Source organism: Dermacentor andersoni, chromosome 2 (assembly GCF_023375885.2).
Source record: "Dermacentor andersoni chromosome 2, qqDerAnde1_hic_scaffold, whole genome shotgun sequence".
Classification (NCBI taxonomy): Eukaryota; Metazoa; Arthropoda; class Arachnida; order Ixodida; family Ixodidae; genus Dermacentor; species Dermacentor andersoni.
In genome coordinates this window covers 140379084-140402140 of record NC_092815.1, presented here as the reverse complement: position 1 = coordinate 140402140, position 23057 = coordinate 140379084, and the positions used below count along the sequence as shown (strand labels likewise).

Sequence of the window (23057 nt, the reverse complement as noted above, 5' to 3'; positions counted from 1 at the left end):
GCAGCAGTCCAGGACCGCTGTAACGCTGACTTGGGGGTTGCTTCTCCGTTACTTCCTTCTGCGCAACATAAAAGAAAATATCTTTGTTCACTGAAGCACTAATATCGCAATTTTTGCAGCGACCCGGACAATTTCTACTGCCAAGATGGCGGGGCCTGAATAGCTGACTTTTTGATGGCCCTGATGACAAAGCAAATGAATGCACATGTGCACGCACAGGTACGTGGAGGAAGTTACGCATGAGAAGCTGCATTGTGTATCCCTAGGCGCTTGTAGGCTGCAACCTACTTCATGCGTTGATCAACTGGAAAGCCTGCATGATAAATAACATTGCTTATTTCAGTTATGCTAAAACGTTCTCTATCTGTGAGGAGTTTTGATCACAGGGCTCAAACTGCGCTAGCATCTAGTGAGCTTGTGCTTTGCAGCGTCCTTGCCTAAAGAAAGTGGTGCCCCCAGCAAATTGCAGCAGCCATAAAGTCTGAAGTCATGCACTTACGTTGCGTCATCTGCTTCAGGTAATACGCTAGCTGAAATATCAGAACGCTTGCATTAAATTTCAACGTTCTTACAGTTTGGTGCTAAGGATTAGTGACTTAGAAAGATGCAGTCATCACAGTGCAGTACTATACAAGTAGACTAACATTTCTCGGAAAAGGACTACAGCTGGGATATAGATGCAGCTGTACATAAACTTGTGTGCTTACGTTGTCACTTTGCTGGTGCATACATGAAAACAGCAAATGTAGCTACTGCACAGTTAAAACGAATAATTGCCCAATTCAATATCTCGGCAGCCAGAAAAGGGCGGTTCGACGAATGACTTTACAGCAGCTGCATTGCACTGGCTTTATGGTGAAAAAAACAAAAAAGAAGAATGCAATTTCTGTACGGAGCTTGTTAAGTGTTAACAAGACCCCGCGCGTTAAGACGCAGCTTTTCAAAAACGTTACGGGGCCCTCTGCTACAGAATTTCCCGTAAGTTTAAGTGCTCCTTTGAATCTTTGAACGCTATCAGAAATTTTACCTACCTCTTCATCACTCCAGTCTGGCGACTTGTGGAAGAGACTGCGTTAAGCGAAGGCAGCTGCGGTAGGTTAAACGTGCAGCTTGGCAATCCTCCTTACCGATTTTTGTTTTTTGTTTTTCATCCAGGTCGAGCACCTCTACAACGAACACCTCTACAACAATATGACTTGCATAACGAAGAAATAATTCTGCCCCGGTTCTGTTTTGAGCTTCGCGGTGCGCGACTTTTACAACCAAGCGACCTGTATAACGAATGATTTCGGAGGCTCCGAGCACTTCGTTATAAAAGCTTTATACCGTATTGCACTCGACAAACACGAAGAAGCGGTGCGAAATACCGATGCCTCCCGTAGCAGCACGACAGCGCCACACGTCCCGTTACCACATCTCGGCGACACCGCCACACACACCGGTAGTCCTCGCCTGAAGTCCGCCAAGTTCCCCCACGTGGCGAACAGGCGTGAGCCCCCTGCAGCTATCGCACGCCTCCGAGCAAGCCAGGACAGAAACGAAGCTGCAGCGGCCAGCAAGTCTCAAGCAGTTTTCTAAGTCGTCTCGCAGCAGATGACCTTGGCGCGGCCTTGGCGGCGTCTTCTCGCCCCGAGGCTCCCACCGCGCAAAGAGAAAGATGCTCTCGGAAAGCCACGGAGAGGCCGCGAGGTCCCGGCGGTGTCCGACGGGCGCGTCGGCGGACGAGCGGCTAATCCTCCGGCAACCAGCCGCCACCGTCGCACCTAAGCCGCGTCCGTGGAAGAACAGTCGCGCCGTTACCGCAGTGGGACGCCGAGTGAGTGCACCTCTCGCGCGAGAAGCCATCGGAAGGGCGCAGGCATGCGGCCAGGACAGGCGAGCCGTCCGTGCCCCCTCTCCCCTAACTTGTCACTGTTCTCGCCTCTGTCGTGTTTCTTGCCTCGACGCCGCTGCTTGCTTGGGAGGGGGAACAACAGCGACAACCTGTTTCGCCGAAGCATCGGAGATTCCGTTTCCCTCGCTGTGTGGCCAGGTTGGCGCTGCTACATCGGCTGGCAGATGCTGGAAATTGCCAGTATCGCCGTCTGGGCCGGCGGCGCATGGAGCTTTACTCCGTGGATCGCAGTCAAACGCGCCGATAATACTAAAAAAAAAAAAGCAATTTACACCCTTTCAGGTGTATCTCTGTGCCAAAAAAAATTATCGTCATCTGTCTTGCTAGCGTGTTCGTTCCTGAAGGGTGCACACTCGCTACTTTCCAGTCAACAATGCTATGTCAAGGTGATAACGCAGATTCGTGACCTGGAAGCACCGGGCGCGCAGTGTCAATGTTAAGGCACGCGAGACAGAGGGCGATAATTGTCGAACAAAGGTACGCCCGTGAGCAAAATTATACGGACCACAGGTTCGCCGGAAAAACAGAATTCCTTTGAAGTTAACACGCATAAACGGAAACTGACGAGGGCAATAGAAAATTCGTAATGCCAGGTTTGAAATGCAGTCTTTTATTTCAAGTTGCGTTCGCAGACACATGAGAAAATGAGTTTCATCGTGCCATCCTTGGTCCGTATACTTTTGCTCACGGGTGCATGTCCCTAAGCGTGTAAACTGCTTTTAGAGTGAGTAAACGATTGTTGCACTAGGTACGTTTTTTATTTGTGTGTGTGTGTGTGTGCGTGTGCCAAAAGCAATGCCTTTAGCGGCCCTGGGGGTGCTATTATGGACGTCTTTAGGTTCCGCCTGATCGTCAAATTCGTCATCTTGTCCGTTGTGATTGGCTCACAGGGCAGCTATGCCCGTTCAGTTACCGAAGGCACATAAACATATATGCGGGTGAATTGAAGCCATTTTCCTTTTTATTGCACTCCGACACATTATGCTTGTGGTCGGACTTGGAAGGACTATAACACAACAGGCCGACGAAGCAGAGCTGGCGATATCTTGTAGCCCAGCGTATTTTCCTGCGTATAAACATATTATATGTTATTTATTGATGTGCCTCACTGAAAGTGCGAAGCATTAAGTCCGCTATACTCTTTGGGTAATCTAAGAACTATACACACGCTTAAAAGCGTTCACCGATACGGTTTAAGCTTAAAAAATATTCAGAGACCTTCCATAGAAAACGAAAGGAGATGTTTGCTCGGTAGCAGCACCCTCCTTCAGCCCAAAACCCATTCTCGACAGTAGCGTTAAAAGTTGTATACGACGCTGCGTGCTTCATTCTTGCGAATGGATCGTTTGCTCTTGACCTCGACAGTTTCACCTCAACAACGAAGAGCCCGGCCTTGTGGTCAAGCGGCTAAGGCAGTATGCTTCTGAACCCCGAGCACCGGGCTCAAATGTTGCCTTCGCCTGGTGACTTTCCAACGAATGGAGGTGCAACGCTCTAGTACTTAGAGGTCATGCAGTGAAGCATAGGCAACCTCGCCGGGTCAACAATAACCCGAATACCTTCCCTAAGGCGTTCATGGCAAGCTTACCTTCCAAACCCATCAACAGTTTCTTAGCAAACACGCGTCAATCAGTGAGCTTGCGGTCATGCAGAATGCAGAAACGCGGAGACACCGCGTCAGCAGTGCAGGCGCTGTCTGAGCGAACGCAAAGCACAGCCGGGCCATAATAGTTCAAGCGGCACTATTGTGTTTCTGTTTGGCTACGGGAAAGGAAAAACGCGCGTGTATTTCTCTGGGACTTCATTAAAGCCAGATGTACAACTGAACGTATGACTCTCCATTACGAATACACCACCATCTTTGAGGCGCTCACAATGCAGCTGCACGCCAGTTTGTTTTTAAAGCTGCTGCTGCTGCTGCTGCTGCTGCTGCTGCTGCTGCTGCTGCTGCTGCTGCTGCTGCTGCTGCTGCTGCTGCTGCTGCTGCTGCTGCTGCTGCTGCTGCTGCTGCTGCTGCTGCTGCTGCTGCTGCTGCTGCTGCTGCTGCTGCTGCTGCTGCTGCTGCTGCTGCTGCTGCTGCTGCTGCTGCTGCTGCTGCTGCTGCTGCTGCTGCTGCTGCTGCTGCTGCTGCTGCTGCTGCTGCTGCTGCTGCTGCTGCTGCTGCTGCTGCTGCTGCTGCTGCTGCTGCTGCTGCTGCTGCTGCTGCTGCTGCTGCTGCTGCTGCTGCTGCTGCTGCTGCTGCTGCTGCTGCTGCTGCTGCTGCTGCTGCTGCTGCTGCTGCTGCTGCTGCTGCTGCTGCTGCTGCTGCTGCTGCTGCTGCTGCTGCTGCTGCTGCTGCTGCTGCTGCTGCTGCTGCTGCTGCTGCTGCTGCTGCTGCTGCTGCTGCTGCTGCTGCTGCTGCTGCTGCTGCTGCTGCTGCTGCTGCTGCTGCTGCTGCTGCTGCTGCTGCTGCTGCTGCTGCTGCTGCTGCTGCTGCTGCTGCTGCTGCTGCTGCTGCTGCTGCTGCTGCTGCTGCTGCTGCTGCTGCTGCTGCTGCTGCTGCTGCTGCTGCTGCTGCTGCTGCTGCTGCTGCTGCTGCTGCTGCTGCTGCTGCTGCTGCTGCTGCTGCTGCTGCTGCTGCTGCTGCTGCTGCTGCTGCTGCTGCTGCTGCTGCTGCTGCTGCTGCTGCTGCTGCTGCTGCTGCTGCTGCTGCTGCTGCTGCTGCTGCTGCTGCTGCTGCTGCTGCTGCTGCTGCTGCTGCTGCTGCTGCTGCTGCTGCTGCTGCTGCTGCTGCTGCTGCTGCTGCTGCTGCTGCTGCTGCTGCTGCTGCTGCTGCTGCTGCTGCTGCTGCTGCTGCTGCTGCTGCTGCTGCTGCTGCTGCTGCTGCTGCTGCTGCTGCTGCTGCTGCTGCTGCTGCTGCTGCTGCTGCTGCTGCTGCTGCTGCTGCTGCTGCTGCTGCTGCTGCTGCTGCTGCTGCTGCTGCTGCTGCTGCTGCTGCTGCTGCTGCTGCTGCTGCTGCTGCTGCTGCTGCTGCTGCTGCTGCTGCTGCTGCTGCTGCTGCTGCTGCTGCTGCTGCTGCTGCTGCTGCTGCTGCTGCTGCTGCTGCTGCTGCTGCTGCTGCTGCTGCTGCTGCTGCTGCTGCTGCTGCTGCTGCTGCTGCTGCTGCTGCTGCTGCTGCTGCTGCTGCTGCTGCTGCTGCTGCTGCTGCTGCTGCTGCTGCTGCTGCTGCTGCTGCTGCTGCTGCTGCTGCTGCTGCTGCTGCTGCTGCTGCTGCTGCTGCTGCTGCTGCTGCTGCTGCTGCTGCTGCTGCTGCTGCTGCTGCTGCTGCTGCTGCTGCTGCTGCTGCTGCTGCTGCTGCTGCTGCTGCTGCTGCTGCTGCTGCTGCTGCTGCTGCTGCTGCTGCTGCTGCTGCTGCTGCTGCTGCTGCTGCTGCTGCTGCTGCTGCTGCTGCTGCTGCTGCTGCTGCTGCTGCTGCTGCTGCTGCTGCTGCTGCTGCTGCTGCTGCTGCTGCTGCTGCTGCTGCTGCTGCTGCTGCTGCTGCTGCTGCTGCTGCTGCTGCTGCTGCTGCTGCTGCTGCTGCTGCTGCTGCTGCTGCTGCTGCTGCTGCTGCTGCTGCTGCTGCTGCTGCTGCTGCTGCTGCTGCTGCTGCTGCTGCTGCTGCTGCTGCTGCTGCTGCTGCTGCTGCTGCTGCTGCTGCTGCTGCTGCTGCTGCTGCTGCTGCTGCTGCTGCTGCTGCTGCTGCTGCTGCTGCTGCTGCTGCTGCTGCTGCTGCTGCTGCTGCTGCTGCTGCTGCTGCTGCTGCTGCTGCTGCTGCTGCTGCTGCTGCTGCTGCTGCTGCTGCTGCTGCTGCTGCTGCTGCTGCTGCTGCTGCTGCTGCTGCTGCTGCTGCTGCTGCTGCTGCTGCTGCTGCTGCTGCTGCTGCTGCTGCTGCTGCTGCTGCTGCTGCTGCTGCTGCTGCTGCTGCTGCTGCTGCTGCTGCTGCTGCTGCTGCTGCTGCTGCTGCTGCTGCTGCTGCTGCTGCTGCTGCTGCTGCTGCTGCTGCTGCTGCTGCTGCTGCTGCTGCTGCTGCTGCTGCTGCTGCTGCTGCTGCTGCTGCTGCTGCTGCTGCTGCTGCTGCTGCTGCTGCTGCTGCTGCTGCTGCTGCTGCTGCTGCTGCTGCTGCTGCTGCTGCTGCTGCTGCTGCTGCTGCTGCTGCTGCTGCTGCTGCTGCTGCTGCTGCTGCTGCTGCTGCTGCTGCTGCTGCTGCTGCTGCTGCTGCTGCTGCTGCTGCTGCTGCTGCTGCTGCTGCTGCTGCTGCTGCTGCTGCTGCTGCTGCTGCTGCTGCTGCTGCTGCTGCTGCTGCTGCTGCTGCTGCTGCTGCTGCTGCTGCTGCTGCTGCTGCTGCTGCTGCTGCTGCTGCTGCTGCTGCTGCTGCTGCTGCTGCTGCTGCTGCTGCTGCTGCTGCTGCTGCTGCTGCTGCTGCTGCTGCTGCTGCTGCTGCTGCTGCTGCTGCTGCTGCTGCTGCTGCTGCTGCTGCTGCTGCTGCTGCTGCTGCTGCTGCTGCTGCTGCTGCTGCTGCTGCTGCTGCTGCTGCTGCTGCTGCTGCTGCTGCTGCTGCTGCTGCTGCTGCTGCTGCTGCTGCTGCTGCTGCTGCTGCTGCTGCTGCTGCTGCTGCTGCTGCTGCTGCTGCTGCTGCTGCTGCTGCTGCTGCTGCTGCTGCTGCTGCTGCTGCTGCTGCTGCTGCTGCTGCTGCTGCTGCTGCTGCTGCTGCTGCTGCTGCTGCTGCTGCTGCTGCTGCTGCTGCTGCTGCTGCTGCTGCTGCTGCTGCTGCTGCTGCTGCTGCTGCTGCTGCTGCTGCTGCTGCTGCTGCTGCTGCTGCTGCTGCTGCTGCTGCTGCTGCTGCTGCTGCTGCTGCTGCTGCTGCTGCTGCTGCTGCTGCTGCTGCTGCTGCTGCTGCTGCTGCTGCTGCTGCTGCTGCTGCTGCTGCTGCTGCTGCTGCTGCTGCTGCTGCTGCTGCTGCTGCTGCTGCTGCTGCTGCTGCTGCTGCTGCTGCTGCTGCTGCTGCTGCTGCTGCTGCTGCTGCTGCTGCTGCTGCTGCTGCTGCTGCTGCTGCTGCTGCTGCTGCTGCTGCTGCTGCTGCTGCTGCTGCTGCTGCTGCTGCTGCTGCTGCTGCTGCTGCTGCTGCTGCTGCTGCTGCTGCTGCTGCTGCTGCTGCTGCTGCTGCTGCTGCTGCTGCTGCTGCTGCTGCTGCTGCTGCTGCTGCTGCTGCTGCTGCTGCTGCTGCTGCTGCTGCTGCTGCTGCTGCTGCTGCTGCTGCTGCTGCTGCTGCTGCTGCTGCTGCTGCTGCTGCTGCTGCTGCTGCTGCTGCTGCTGCTGCTGCTGCTGCTGCTGCTGCTGCTGCTGCTGCTGCTGCTGCTGCTGCTGCTGCTGCTGCTGCTGCTGCTGCTGCTGCTGCTGCTGCTGCTGCTGCTGCTGCTGCTGCTGCTGCTGCTGCTGCTGCTGCTGCTGCTGCTGCTGCTGCTGCTGCTGCTGCTGCTGCTGCTGCTGCTGCTGCTGCTGCTGCTGCTGCTGCTGCTGCTGCTGCTGCTGCTGCTGCTGCTGCTGCTGCTGCTGCTGCTGCTGCTGCTGCTGCTGCTGCTGCTGCTGCTGCTGCTGCTGCTGCTGCTGCTGCTGCTGCTGCTGCTGCTGCTGCTGCTGCTGCTGCTGCTGCTGCTGCTGCTGCTGCTGCTGCTGCTGCTGCTGCTGCTGCTGCTGCTGCTGCTGCTGCTGCTGCTGCTGCTGCTGCTGCTGCTGCTGCTGCTGCTGCTGCTGCTGCTGCTGCTGCTGCTGCTGCTGCTGCTGCTGCTGCTGCTGCTGCTGCTGCTGCTGCTGCTGCTGCTGCTGCTGCTGCTGCTGCTGCTGCTGCTGCTGCTGCTGCTGCTGCTGCTGCTGCTGCTGCTGCTGCTGCTGCTGCTGCTGCTGCTGCTGCTGCTGCTGCTGCTGCTGCTGCTGCTGCTGCTGCTGCTGCTGCTGCTGCTGCTGCTGCTGCTGCTGCTGCTGCTGCTGCTGCTGCTGCTGCTGCTGCTGCTGCTGCTGCTGCTGCTGCTGCTGCTGCTGCTGCTGCTGCTGCTGCTGCTGCTGCTGCTGCTGCTGCTGCTGCTGCTGCTGCTGCTGCTGCTGCTGCTGCTGCTGCTGCTGCTGCTGCTGCTGCTGCTGCTGCTGCTGCTGCTGCTGCTGCTGCTGCTGCTGCTGCTGCTGCTGCTGCTGCTGCTGCTGCTGCTGCTGCTGCTGCTGCTGCTGCTGCTGCTGCTGCTGCTGCTGCTGCTGCTGCTGCTGCTGCTGCTGCTGCTGCTGCTGCTGCTGCTGCTGCTGCTGCTGCTGCTGCTGCTGCTGCTGCTGCTGCTGCTGCTGCTGCTGCTGCTGCTGCTGCTGCTGCTGCTGCTGCTGCTGCTGCTGCTGCTGCTGCTGCTGCTGCTGCTGCTGCTGCTGCTGCTGCTGCTGCTGCTGCTGCTGCTGCTGCTGCTGCTGCTGCTGCTGCTGCTGCTGCTGCTGCTGCTGCTGCTGCTGCTGCTGCTGCTGCTGCTGCTGCTGCTGCTGCTGCTGCTGCTGCTGCTGCTGCTGCTGCTGCTGCTGCTGCTGCTGCTGCTGCTGCTGCTGCTGCTGCTGCTGCTGCTGCTGCTGCTGCTGCTGCTGCTGCTGCTGCTGCTGCTGCTGCTGCTGCTGCTGCTGCTGCTGCTGCTGCTGCTGCTGCTGCTGCTGCTGCTGCTGCTGCTGCTGCTGCTGCTGCTGCTGCTGCTGCTGCTGCTGCTGCTGCTGCTGCTGCTGCTGCTGCTGCTGCTGCTGCTGCTGCTGCTGCTGCTGCTGCTGCTGCTGCTGCTGCTGCTGCTGCTGCTGCTGCTGCTGCTGCTGCTGCTGCTGCTGCTGCTGCTGCTGCTGCTGCTGCTGCTGCTGCTGCTGCTGCTGCTGCTGCTGCTGCTGCTGCTGCTGCTGCTGCTGCTGCTGCTGCTGCTGCTGCTGCTGCTGCTGCTGCTGCTGCTGCTGCTGCTGCTGCTGCTGCTGCTGCTGCTGCTGCTGCTGCTGCTGCTGCTGCTGCTGCTGCTGCTGCTGCTGCTGCTGCTGCTGCTGCTGCTGCTGCTGCTGCTGCTGCTGCTGCTGCTGCTGCTGCTGCTGCTGCTGCTGCTGCTGCTGCTGCTGCTGCTGCTGCTGCTGCTGCTGCTGCTGCTGCTGCTGCTGCTGCTGCTGCTGCTGCTGCTGCTGCTGCTGCTGCTGCTGCTGCTGCTGCTGCTGCTGCTGCTGCTGCTGCTGCTGCTGCTGCTGCTGCTGCTGCTGCTGCTGCTGCTGCTGCTGCTGCTGCTGCTGCTGCTGCTGCTGCTGCTGCTGCTGCTGCTGCTGCTGCTGCTGCTGCTGCTGCTGCTGCTGCTGCTGCTGCTGCTGCTGCTGCTGCTGCTGCTGCTGCTGCTGCTGCTGCTGCTGCTGCTGCTGCTGCTGCTGCTGCTGCTGCTGCTGCTGCTGCTGCTGCTGCTGCTGCTGCTGCTGCTGCTGCTGCTGCTGCTGCTGCTGCTGCTGCTGCTGCTGCTGCTGCTGCTGCTGCTGCTGCTGCTGCTGCTGCTGCTGCTGCTGCTGCTGCTGCTGCTGCTGCTGCTGCTGCTGCTGCTGCTGCTGCTGCTGCTGCTGCTGCTGCTGCTGCTGCTGCTGCTGCTGCTGCTGCTGCTGCTGCTGCTGCTGCTGCTGCTGCTGCTGCTGCTGCTGCTGCTGCTGCTGCTGCTGCTGCTGCTGCTGCTGCTGCTGCTGCTGCTGCTGCTGCTGCTGCTGCTGCTGCTGCTGCTGCTGCTGCTGCTGCTGCTGCTGCTGCTGCTGCTGCTGCTGCTGCTGCTGCTGCTGCTGCTGCTGCTGCTGCTGCTGCTGCTGCTGCTGCTGCTGCTGCTGCTGCTGCTGCTGCTGCTGCTGCTGCTGCTGCTGCTGCTGCTGCTGCTGCTGCTGCTGCTGCTGCTGCTGCTGCTGCTGCTGCTGCTGCTGCTGCTGCTGCTGCTGCTGCTGCTGCTGCTGCTGCTGCTGCTGCTGCTGCTGCTGCTGCTGCTGCTGCTGCTGCTGCTGCTGCTGCTGCTGCTGCTGCTGCTGCTGCTGCTGCTGCTGCTGCTGCTGCTGCTGCTGCTGCTGCTGCTGCTGCTGCTGCTGCTGCTGCTGCTGCTGCTGCTGCTGCTGCTGCTGCTGCTGCTGCTGCTGCTGCTGCTGCTGCTGCTGCTGCTGCTGCTGCTGCTGCTGCTGCTGCTGCTGCTGCTGCTGCTGCTGCTGCTGCTGCTGCTGCTGCTGCTGCTGCTGCTGCTGCTGCTGCTGCTGCTGCTGCTGCTGCTGCTGCTGCTGCTGCTGCTGCTGCTGCTGCTGCTGCTGCTGCTGCTGCTGCTGCTGCTGCTGCTGCTGCTGCTGCTGCTGCTGCTGCTGCTGCTGCTGCTGCTGCTGCTGCTGCTGCTGCTGCTGCTGCTGCTGCTGCTGCTGCTGCTGCTGCTGCTGCTGCTGCTGCTGCTGCTGCTGCTGCTGCTGCTGCTGCTGCTGCTGCTGCTGCTGCTGCTGCTGCTGCTGCTGCTGCTGCTGCTGCTGCTGCTGCTGCTGCTGCTGCTGCTGCTGCTGCTGCTGCTGCTGCTGCTGCTGCTGCTGCTGCTGCTGCTGCTGCTGCTGCTGCTGCTGCTGCTGCTGCTGCTGCTGCTGCTGCTGCTGCTGCTGCTGCTGCTGCTGCTGCTGCTGCTGCTGCTGCTGCTGCTGCTGCTGCTGCTGCTGCTGCTGCTGCTGCTGCTGCTGCTGCTGCTGCTGCTGCTGCTGCTGCTGCTGCTGCTGCTGCTGCTGCTGCTGCTGCTGCTGCTGCTGCTGCTGCTGCTGCTGCTGCTGCTGCTGCTGCTGCTGCTGCTGCTGCTGCTGCTGCTGCTGCTGCTGCTGCTGCTGCTGCTGCTGCTGCTGCTGCTGCTGCTGCTGCTGCTGCTGCTGCTGCTGCTGCTGCTGCTGCTGCTGCTGCTGCTGCTGCTGCTGCTGCTGCTGCTGCTGCTGCTGCTGCTGCTGCTGCTGCTGCTGCTGCTGCTGCTGCTGCTGCTGCTGCTGCTGCTGCTGCTGCTGCTGCTGCTGCTGCTGCTGCTGCTGCTGCTGCTGCTGCTGCTGCTGCTGCTGCTGCTGCTGCTGCTGCTGCTGCTGCTGCTGCTGCTGCTGCTGCTGCTGCTGCTGCTGCTGCTGCTGCTGCTGCTGCTGCTGCTGCTGCTGCTGCTGCTGCTGCTGCTGCTGCTGCTGCTGCTGCTGCTGCTGCTGCTGCTGCTGCTGCTGCTGCTGCTGCTGCTGCTGCTGCTGCTGCTGCTGCTGCTGCTGCTGCTGCTGCTGCTGCTGCTGCTGCTGCTGCTGCTGCTGCTGCTGCTGCTGCTGCTGCTGCTGCTGCTGCTGCTGCTGCTGCTGCTGCTGCTGCTGCTGCTGCTGCTGCTGCTGCTGCTGCTGCTGCTGCTGCTGCTGCTGCTGCTGCTGCTGCTGCTGCTGCTGCTGCTGCTGCTGCTGCTGCTGCTGCTGCTGCTGCTGCTGCTGCTGCTGCTGCTGCTGCTGCTGCTGCTGCTGCTGCTGCTGCTGCTGCTGCTGCTGCTGCTGCTGCTGCTGCTGCTGCTGCTGCTGCTGCTGCTGCTGCTGCTGCTGCTGCTGCTGCTGCTGCTGCTGCTGCTGCTGCTGCTGCTGCTGCTGCTGCTGCTGCTGCTGCTGCTGCTGCTGCTGCTGCTGCTGCTGCTGCTGCTGCTGCTGCTGCTGCTGCTGCTGCTGCTGCTGCTGCTGCTGCTGCTGCTGCTGCTGCTGCTGCTGCTGCTGCTGCTGCTGCTGCTGCTGCTGCTGCTGCTGCTGCTGCTGCTGCTGCTGCTGCTGCTGCTGCTGCTGCTGCTGCTGCTGCTGCTGCTGCTGCTGCTGCTGCTGCTGCTGCTGCTGCTGCTGCTGCTGCTGCTGCTGCTGCTGCTGCTGCTGCTGCTGCTGCTGCTGCTGCTGCTGCTGCTGCTGCTGCTGCTGCTGCTGCTGCTGCTGCTGCTGCTGCTGCTGCTGCTGCTGCTGCTGCTGCTGCTGCTGCTGCTGCTGCTGCTGCTGCTGCTGCTGCTGCTGCTGCTGCTGCTGCTGCTGCTGCTGCTGCTGCTGCTGCTGCTGCTGCTGCTGCTGCTGCTGCTGCTGCTGCTGCTGCTGCTGCTGCTGCTGCTGCTGCTGCTGCTGCTGCTGCTGCTGCTGCTGCTGCTGCTGCTGCTGCTGCTGCTGCTGCTGCTGCTGCTGCTGCTGCTGCTGCTGCTGCTGCTGCTGCTGCTGCTGCTGCTGCTGCTGCTGCTGCTGCTGCTGCTGCTGCTGCTGCTGCTGCTGCTGCTGCTGCTGCTGCTGCTGCTGCTGCTGCTGCTGCTGCTGCTGCTGCTGCTGCTGCTGCTGCTGCTGCTGCTGCTGCTGCTGCTGCTGCTGCTGCTGCTGCTGCTGCTGCTGCTGCTGCTGCTGCTGCTGCTGCTGCTGCTGCTGCTGCTGCTGCTGCTGCTGCTGCTGCTGCTGCTGCTGCTGCTGCTGCTGCTGCTGCTGCTGCTGCTGCTGCTGCTGCTGCTGCTGCTGCTGCTGCTGCTGCTGCTGCTGCTGCTGCTGCTGCTGCTGCTGCTGCTGCTGCTGCTGCTGCTGCTGCTGCTGCTGCTGCTGCTGCTGCTGCTGCTGCTGCTGCTGCTGCTGCTGCTGCTGCTGCTGCTGCTGCTGCTGCTGCTGCTGCTGCTGCTGCTGCTGCTGCTGCTGCTGCTGCTGCTGCTGCTGCTGCTGCTGCTGCTGCTGCTGCTGCTGCTGCTGCTGCTGCTGCTGCTGCTGCTGCTGCTGCTGCTGCTGCTGCTGCTGCTGCTGCTGCTGCTGCTGCTGCTGCTGCTGCTGCTGCTGCTGCTGCTGCTGCTGCTGCTGCTGCTTGCTGCTGCTGCTGCTGCTGCTGCTGCTGCTGCTGCTGCTGCTGCTGCTGCTGCTGCTGCTGCTGCTGCTGCTGCTGCTGCTGCTGCTGCTGCTGCTGCTGCTGCTGCTGCTGCTGCTGCTGCTGCTGCTGCTGCTGCTGCTGCTGCTGCTGCTGCTGCTGCTGCTGCTGCTGCTGCTGCTGCTGCTGCTGCTGCTGCTGCTGCTGCTGCTGCTGCTGCTGCTGCTGCTGCTGCTGCTGCTGCTGCTGCTGCTGCTGCTGCTGCTGCTGCTGCTGCTGCTGCTGCTGCTGCTGCTGCTGCTGCTGCTGCTGCTGCTGCTGCTGCTGCTGCTGCTGCTGCTGCTGCTGCTGCTGCTGCTGCTGCTGCTGCTGCTGCTGCTGCTGCTGCTGCTGCTGCTGCTGCTGCTGCTGCTGCTGCTGCTGCTGCTGCTGCTGCTGCTGCTGCTGCTGCTGCTGCTGCTGCTGCTGCTGCTGCTGCTGCTGCTGCTGCTGCTGCTGCTGCTGCTGCTGCTGCTGCTGCTGCTGCTGCTGCTGCTGCTGCTGCTGCTGCTGCTGCTGCTGCTGCTGCTGCTGCTGCTGCTGCTGCTGCTGCTGCTGCTGCTGCTGCTGCTGCTGCTGCTGCTGCTGCTGCTGCTGCTGCTGCTGCTGCTGCTGCTGCTGCTGCTGCTGCTGCTGCTGCTGCTGCTGGCTGCTGCTGCTGCTGCTGCTGCTGCTGCTGCTGCTGCTGCTGCTGCTGCTGCTGCTGCTGCTGCTGCTGCTGCTGCTGCTGCTGCTGCTGCTGCTGCTGCTGCTGCTGCTGCTGCTGCTGCTGCTGCTGCTGCTGCTGCTGCTGCTGCTGCTGCTGCTGCTGCTGCTGCTGCTGCTGCTGCTGCTGCTGCTGCTGCTGCTGCTGCTGCTGCTGCTGCTGCTGCTGCTGCTGCTGCTGCTGCTGCTGCTGCTGCTGCTGCTGCTGCTGCTGCTGCTGCTGCTGCTGCTGCTGCTGCTGCTGCTGCTGCTGCTGCTGCTGCTGCTGCTGCTGCTGCTGCTGCTGCTGCTGCTTGCTGCTGCTGCTGCTGCTGCTGCTGCTGCTGCTGCTGCTGCTGCTGCTGCTGCTGCTGCTGCTGCTGCTGCTGCTGCTGCTGCTGCTGCTGCTGCTGCTGCTGCTGCTGCTGCTGCTGCTGCTGCTGCTGCTGCTGCTGCTGCTGCTGCTGCTGCTGCTGCTGCTGCTGCTGCTGCTGCTGCTGCTGCTGCTGCTGCTGCTGCTGCTGCTGCTGCTGCTGCTGCTGCTGCTGCTGCTGCTGCTGCTGCTGCTGCTGCTGCTGCTGCTGCTGCTGCTGCTGCTGCTGCTGCTGCTGCTGCTGCTGCTGCTGCTGCTGCTGCTGCTGCTGCTGCTGCTGCTGCTGCTGCTGCTGCTGCTGCTGCTGCTGCTGCTGCTGCTGCTGCTGCTGCTGCTGCTGCTGCTGCTGCTGCTGCTGCTGCTGCTGCTGCTGCTGCTGCTGCTGCTGCTGCTGCTGCTGCTGCTGCTGCTGCTGCTGCTGCTGCTGCTGCTGCTGCTGCTGCTGCTGCTGCTGCTGCTGCTGCCTGCTGCTGCTGCCGCTGCCGCTGCCGCTGCCGCTGCCGCTGCCGCTGCCGCTGCCGCCGCTGCCGCTGCTGCCGCTGCCGCCGCCGCCGCCGCCGCCGCCGCCGCCGCCGCCGCCGCCGCCGCCGCCGCCGCCGCCGCCGCCGCCGCGAGTAAAGTCCCTAGAATGGCTTTTTCCTTTATGAGCTTTTAAAGCTCATAAAGGGACTTTAGTTCAGAGCGTGCGTGTATATACACGGAAGGAGCGTGGCATAGAAGAAAAGAGACCGGAGGAATTCGTCTGGACCGCAACGCGTCGAGTGTGCACAATGCCCTCGGTAGCTCCCGGGTCATCGCCACTTTAGCCGCTTGACAGCTGTAATCATCCGTGACCCCTCGCAAGTTATTACCCTTCTACTAACGTGCAAGTCCAGAGGGAAGCTAGATAGAATGGAAGAGAGGACGGGGCAGAGGAAGTAGAGAATGGGTAGAACCGACGAAGTCGCGAAACAAGTGAATGCACTTGCCACTGTTCGCTCGCACTTCCTACACAAATACAAGGGGTGGGAGGGCGGATAAGGAAACGGTGACCTGAGAAGGCAGGGAAACGCTGGATAAACTTAAGTTTATGGTACGGTGCGGTGCGTTTCTGCTATTCCTCAAAAATAAAACCATGCAAATATGTCTAGCGGACAACTTACGCAGGGCGTCCATAAGCAGAGTCGCATTAATTAAAGCGCACCACAGGGTGTAGGCGACACAACGGAAGCGGTCACGCGTCAAATCAACACTTCTTTGCCCGTCGCGATAGCTTTGCGGCTATGGCATTGCTCGAGGTCGCGCATTTGACCGAGACAACCGCATTTCGATGGGGGCCAAATAAAAAAACGTTTGCACACTTTGATTTAAGGACGCGTGAAAGAACACCACGGTGCCAAAATTAATCCGGAGTGCGCCACTACGACCTGCCTCATAATCGCTTGTGGTTTTGGCACCTACAACCTCATAATCCAATTGAAGTTTAATGCTCCTGCCACGATGTGATGTGCCATGTGAGACAATGACAACGCTCAATCCGCTAAGAGGTTATGAAATATGGCGCACATCAACGCCTCAAGCAAACATCTCTCAATTTGTGTTTTGTGTACTACGGAGACAAACAGCATTGGTGCACGCAAGGTAACGTGTAACATCAACTCACCATTTTTGTGTTGGGCAAAACATTGAAGAAATTAAACATTCACCGTCAACATCACCGCTCGTTACAGTCAATCAAAGCAAACAGCACAGAAAGCTTCGTTTACATCGATTCCCCACAGTGCTCAGGATCTGCATAATTTTTTTAGAGAAGTGATTCGCAGTTTGTAAACAAGGCTCCCAAATACCAAATTGCAATTCGCGTGCATGTGTTAAAACTATTGTCAAAATATTATAACTTTTTGAGGTGCTTCGGCAGCCTGATTAGTTTCTATAGAGAGCGTCAATGCTAATGAATTTTGATTCCCTCGCACGTAATATTCACGGAATACCATTCATCGATGCCACCTACATAGCTACTGTATTTGCCTATCATATATGCCACGTGTCCCAGCTATCATTAGCCAAGCTGTTCATGAAAAAGAATGTTTTGAAAAATACAGTGTAAGGTATCATTGCAAAACCAGCCGTCTTAAATCGTCACTAATCTGACAACCATAGGTTCTGAAATCGTACCTTGCACCATGTTTCTTAAATGTTCGTTGAACAGCTGGGCTAGCGTTAGCGGGTGCACCCCATATAAAAGCGATGCGTGTTTTGTTTTCTGTGTGGCGCTCTTCACAAATCTGATTTCCTCTTCTTGATGAACCTCGTCTTTATGACGATCTACGCTGTCGCAGCCACCTTCTGTCATTTGATTATTGCATCATTTCACTTTGCATCCGAGCTTAGCTGTGCATTTGGAGCTCGTGTTGCCTGCACTACGTGTCAGCACTTTTGCGCAGCGCATAGGAATAGTTACGGATGCTGACTGGCAGTATTAGCTTAACATGAAACGTGGCGGGAAGCGATGACATGGGGGCACCATTTATTAGGCGCAAAGGTTTATCAAGAACCATCCCGAGACTCAGTCACCGCAGCATCGAGGAAAATGTATCCAAACCTGAGAATTTGTGCTTTCACTAAAGTTTGCTTTCAACCATTTTGCAGTTAAATCGACCACCTGCTGTGCCACTGTCCAAGATATGCCCTAGAGAGACAAGAACTTGCCAAAGCTTTCCAAAAACTGGACAATCGGCCGCTTTCTGTGCAGGTGCTGCTGGAACACCGCCCCCATCGCCCGGGAGAACACCACGCGCGCTCGTCGAGGTCAGACGTGCCTAAACACTGCTCTACAGCACGTACGTCGGCCCGAACCGCCGCCCCCAGCCGGAGGCCCCCGAGGCACCGCGAGCGGCACGGCTCGCCCCGAAACCCCGACGACTCCGGCTCCCCAGCTCCGGAGAGACGCTCAGCGGTCGAGCTAAGCCTCACTCGGACTCCGCTACTCCGCCGGCGACGCCAGCCGTTAACATGGAAGTAATGGTTGAAGGACACACCGTAACCGCACAAGAGTTTCAGTCAGACGATTGGACGCCAGTTATATATAAAGCCTATGCCTCCCGACCGGCCAATTCGCCGAAACCACCTCAACGCTCAGACAACGCTACCTCCGAGGCAGCAAACCCGAACGCCAGGAACGCGGCGCCCGACGCAGCAGCCGCAACTAGCAGCGGCAAGACGCCGGCCCGCCTACCACCTGCAACCAAGGAGGCTCGCCTCACAGTGCAACGCAGCAAACAACTGCCGCCACTCCCACCCAACGCTATGAGAGTGGTCATTCGCCCGCGAGGTGAAATGCGACTCCTAGACATCCCAACACCTCGACTCAGTAAAGCAGTGCAGAGCCAGCTCCAAATCACTCTACCGGACGACTTCTGCCTTCACATACACCCGACCAACAATACTTTCACCATGGCAACAACACATTTCCCAACAGCCGAGACTCTGAAGACGCTGACCTCCCTCACCATTGGAGACCGAACCTACCCGTGCGCAGCTTACGTGGCGCCCCCACCGGGGGCTACCAGAGGAGTCATCACAAACGCCTATGACGACGAGACCCCAATGCAACTCTACCAAGACCTGGTCAGAAGAAATCCAGAGCACACCATATTAGCAGCCCGACGCATGGGTAAGACGCACTCCATCCTAATCACCTTCGACGCAAGCGCAGTCCCGAACTCCATCAAATACATGGGAGCCATCCACCGCTGCACCCAATACCGCGGCAGTCCGGAAGCGTGCACAAATTGCAGACAACCGGGTCACCGTCATGACGTATGCCCAAGCCCCAAGACCAATCTTTGCCCCCGCTGTGGAATACAACATCCGCCACAAGAACCTCCTTGCACGCCCAATTGCATTCTGTGCGAGGGCCCTCACCTTACCGGCACGGGATCCTGCAAGGGACGAAACTTTCACCAGACACGGAAACAGCCGAGCCACCCACAAACGCGGCATCAAGCATTGATCACATCCGGGGACAATTTTCCCCAGTTGTCACCCAATCAACACAAGCAAGCCTGGACAGCGCCGTTGAAGCAAGCCTGGGACACTTCCCTCTCTTCTCACAAGCACATGACATCCATGACAGCTACTCCCAATCTACAACACGCCCTTGCAAGATCCCAGGAGGAGGCAGCGGCGGCCAAAACAGAAGCTACAGCAGCCCGGAAAGAATCCGCCGCCCTTCATCAACATATCGCCAAACTGGAAACCCAGATAAGTGCTCTTGCCTCTGGATCTCCCATTCCACCTGCCCCCGCTCCTGCCGCATCCCAGCCTCCCACCGCCCATACCTTACCCAGTCACTCCAACCCTACTTCCTCTCCTGATTTGCTAGCAATGGAAGCTGACACCGAACCCTCCTCAAATTCAACTCCATGCACAGCACCCACTCCTCCCACCGCTACCTCACGAGACGACATTCCAACCCTGCTTGAGTCCTTCGCTGCTCGCTTTGAGGCAAAATTGCAGGCCGCTATTACTCACATCAACCAGGAATGTGCAACCCTCAAAAACGCGGTAATCCACATAACACAAGACAATACTGCTTTCAACCAACGATTAGACGTGCTAACCCAAGGCTTCTCTGACCGATGTAGCGATCTTGAGTCCCAGCTCAATTCTTACTCAACCGCCCTCCCGAAGCGGGACCCCACCCCAAATAGACGCAAGAAGGCTAAAGCAACGGAGGGAAACGACAACCCTATGCCTGTCATAGCTCACGACTCCCACCCCCCCGTTATTCCTTCCCCTGCTATCGATTCTCATGATGGCAGCTCCAAACCATAATCTTACACTCTGGCAGTGGAACTGCCGAAGCTTTCGCCAGAAGCGTCATGTGGTCCACCAACTGCTGTCCTGCGCGATGGGGCCCGACATCCTTGCCCTGCAGGAACCCTCCAAACCACTTACCCTCCCTGCCTATACTCCTATTTTGCCCACATCCCCCCTACACTCCCGGGTAGCGTTTCTAGTTAGTCGCTCAATCACCACCATCTCCCATACCCTACCGATTCAAGACATTGATCACCTTCTAATTGAGCTTGTGCCGCAACACGCTCGAGCGAACAGTCTCTTCATCCTAAATGTATATAGCCACCCAAAGTGCCTACAAAGCAACTTCGAACGCCTCTTTACACTTGCGAAGCGCATAGTAAACAAGTGCTCCTTACTCGTTGTAAGTGACCTTAATGCCCCGCATACGGCCTGGGATTACCCATATGACGCAATGAAAGGCCGTCGGGTGTGGTTAGCAGCGCAACAAGCCGGTCTCTCCCTACTCACCGACCCTACCTCTCCTACACGCACGGGAACCAGCGTCTGTAGAGACACTACGCCAGGCCTTACGTTCGCACATCGCCTCCCTTACGCCACATGGTGCAACACACAAGAGAATTTGGGTAGTGACCGTTGCATCATCGAAATTCTCTTAAACATTCAACTACCCCGCGGACCTCCCAGAGGCTCCACTTTCACGAAGTGGGGCTCTTTCCGATCATGTAGAGCAGCCCGCACCTCCGCCCCCATCAAGGACATCACCGAATGGTCCAAACAACTACAAAGTGATGTCCGACTCGTAACTCGTCCCCTATGGGAGGACTACCGCAGCGACACAGTTGACTCCCACCTCCTACATTTATGGGAAACTAAAGCAAGCCTAGAACGACGCTGGCAAAGGCAGCGTTGGAACCGGACACTTAGACGCCGCCTCGCCCGTCTCAATAAAGAGATAGAGACACACGCAGCGACTCTTTCACGACTAAACTGGGAGTCACTATGCAACAAGCTAGATGGCAATATGAGTTTACCTCAGACCTGGAACCTCTTTAGACACTTAATAGACTCCACACAGTCTAAGACTACACAAAGACACAACCTCACCAAACTCATACATACTTCCGATACACCTCCATTGGAACTCCTCCAAGAACTTCGAAATCTGTACTTCCCCACACACCCTCCTTTAACACACCACGACTATGCAGGCCCCCCTAACGACTTCCTCGACCAAGCCATTACAGAAGCAGAAGTTCAGGCTGAACTCCAGAGACTCAACACGTGCTCAACCCCCGGTCCGGACGGGGTACATAACAAGGCACTCCGGAATCTCGACGCCGAATCCATTACGGCCCTTACCGAATACTTTAACGGGTGCTGGCAAAAGGGCACCCTCCCATCGCAATGGAAAGAGGCCAAAGTCGTCTTCATACCTAAACCCGGGAAACCTCTGCTCACCTCTAACCTCAGACCCATCTCTCTGACATCTTCTGTGGGCAAACTGATGGAACACGTACTCCAGACCAGGCTCTGCCGTTACCTAGAAAGCAATGATCTGATGCCCACCTGCATGTTTGGATTTCGTCCTGGACTTTCCACACAGGACGCCTTCCTACAGCTAAAACATCACATTCTAGATTCTCAAACCAACGACACCAAAGCTATTCTAGGTGTGGATCTTACTAAGACATTTGACAACGTTACACACTCAGCTATCCTACAAAACCTTACAACCTTGGGAGTTGGAGCCAGGATGTACAACTACATCCGAGACTTCCTCAGCCACCGAACAGCCACACTTACTTTCGGTGACCACAGCCTCCGAGGTATCACACTCGGGGCACGAGGTACGCCCCAGGGAGCCGTCCTTTCCCCTATATTATTCAATATAGCACTCCTTCACCTACCCCAACAACTAGCTGAAATCCCCGACATCCATTTTAGCCTCTACGCCGACGACATCACTGTCTGGACAAACCGAGGCAGTAACGCCGAAATAGAACAACACCTACAATTGGCACTAACCACCATCGACACATATGTACGAGAGCGTGGCCTGACCTGCTCCCCCTCAAAATCGGAGCTCTTTCTATACCGCCACAAGCAACACGATTCAGACGTTCCTCCCGTCATCCTTACGCTAGGTACTCACCCCACCCCACTAGTATCAAAAATCTGAGTGCTAGGGCTAGTTATCCACTCTCATGGCGCGCACGGAGAAGTCATAAAAACTCTCCAAACACACGCTCAACAGACCACCCGACTGATTCACCGCATAGCGAACCGCCGGGCTGGCTTACGCGAGGAAAACACGCTTCGCCTCACCCAGGCTTACATAATAAGCCGCACCGCATATGCTCTTCCTTACCTACCCCTTCGGCAGAAGGAGAGAGATCGAGTAAACGCGCTCCTACGGAGTTGCACGAAAGCAGCTCTACGCCTTCCTCCCAGCACATCCAATGACCGACTCCTCAAACTCGGTGTCCACAACACCTTTGAGGAACTCAGAGAAGCTACCTTTACGGCACAAATATCCCGTCTGTCTAACTCAGAGCCTGGCCGCACTCTGTTATGCCAATCAAGCCTAACCCCAATTACACACCCTACCGAGAGGGTCCCCCTTTCTCCTATCCTCCGCTCTACCCTCAACATAACCCCTGTCCCCAAGAACATGCACCCTGAGCTAGACGGGAACCGCCGAACAGCAAGGGCTTGGGCCCTCCACAAACAGTTTGGCGAGGACGATGAGGTGGTCTATGTGGACGCAGCGGAATATACGTCAGGCTCCCGTATGGCCCTGGCGGTAGCCGACAATCGAGCAAAGCTTCTAACCTCCAGTTCAATCGTCACCAATTCCACCACAGAGGCAGAAGAGGCAGCCATCGCGCTTGCTCTCATCTCTTCATCTGCCACCAAAATTATCACTGACTCCAAATCCGCCATTCTCAACTATGCCAATGGCTACATATCCTGCACCGCTGCGCGCTTACTACGCTTCTGGCAGCCCCGGCGCCGCATAACCCTAATCTGGACGCCAGCACATGCTGGCCTCCCCGGCAACGAGGAGGCTCACTCCTTCGCCCGAGGTCTCACATTCCGGGCAGTGGGAGCCGAGCCCCCTCTACGGGCCGGGGAGTGCCTGCTCTCCTTCCGTGATATTCTCTCGTACTAGCGGGACAAACGAAGGGAATACACACCCCCAGCCCCATCCCTCACCATAGAGCAGGCCGTACACTGGCGTCGACTACAAACTCGGACTGCTCCATACCCCATACTACTACATGCCAGATACCCAGACCAATTCGCCTCAACATGCAAACTTTGCGGCAAACCAGGAGACTTCCTGCACACCCTCCTCACATGCCCCACCTTCCCTCATCCCCCATCACCTGCCGTGGCGGTGTCTTACTGGGAGACTCTTCTGACCTGCACTTCCGCTCAAGACCAATGCCGGATCATCTCCAGTGCAATAAGAAGGATTGCGCTTCATGGACTCTCCTTCGCTTTGTAAGGGTGCCCCCTCATAGTAAGGGAGCACTCAAGTGCCATGTAGGGGGCTTCGCCCCCACCATTCATATCATTGGCAATAAATGTTTCTACCACCACCACCCATCGCCCGTCGGCCCATAAAGCGGGGAAGGCGCTTTTGTGTTTCTTATGGACGACGGGTTTGTGCGACCATCTGTGACTATTAATGCAGTTTCTGTAAAACTACGCGCGTCAGCGAACTTGCCGCAATTTCCTTCTTTCCTTCCCGGCTCTCTCTCCCTGTGATCTTTGTTTTCCCCTTTCCCATTCCCCCGGTGTAGGGTAGCCAACCGGACGTTATTCTGGTTAACCTCCCTGCCTTCTACTTTTCTCTTTCCTCCTCCTCCTTGCAAATATCTTCCAGTTCCAATATTCGAAACACCGTTACACATCTACTGGAAAATTCCACCATGCGCTTATATGCAGAGAAAAACTGTACAGCACGAAAGCAACAAAACAACCATGTTCTTTCTTGAATTTCGGAGCTGAGCTGAGCGCCACACATCCATTGCTTGTATTACTTTGTGATCGAGCTTTGTTTGTCGAACACACGTTTTTCAACGCTGCATATGTATCGCGATCTCATGTGGAACGCCATTTCGTTTAGGCAAGCGAAAGATACGTGAAAATATTTTCCTGTTGTAGTTGTAACTTAGATGGAACGAGATTGAGAGTGTGCCAATATCGTGTTATGACAGAGCCGATGCAGACACTGTTCCGTGCCTTTTCCGTCTCTGCTATGTGCACATTTACCGGTGCTATGTCCCTTCCACGCTTTTATCTCTCTGCCGCTTCCCAGAAAGCGCGCGGTCAGTGTTTACACTAAAGGATACCTTAACTACGCTCCAGCCGTCATGATGCCGCTATGCACAGTCTGCAAGGCG

At 58.5% G+C, this 23057-nt stretch overlaps 1 long non-coding RNA gene across 1 annotated transcript in view; it reads right to left on the bottom strand.

Annotated features, from left to right (window-relative positions):
* Positions 1 to 2837: 2837 nt before the first annotated feature.
* LOC140215959 (uncharacterized) overlaps positions 2838 to 23057 on the bottom strand; it is a 65836-nt gene continuing 45616 nt past the window's right edge. The window contains exon 3 of the long non-coding RNA XR_011892568.1: positions 2838 to 2960. This is a non-coding gene — a long non-coding RNA (uncharacterized lncRNA). The remainder of the gene's footprint in view (positions 2961 to 23057) is intronic.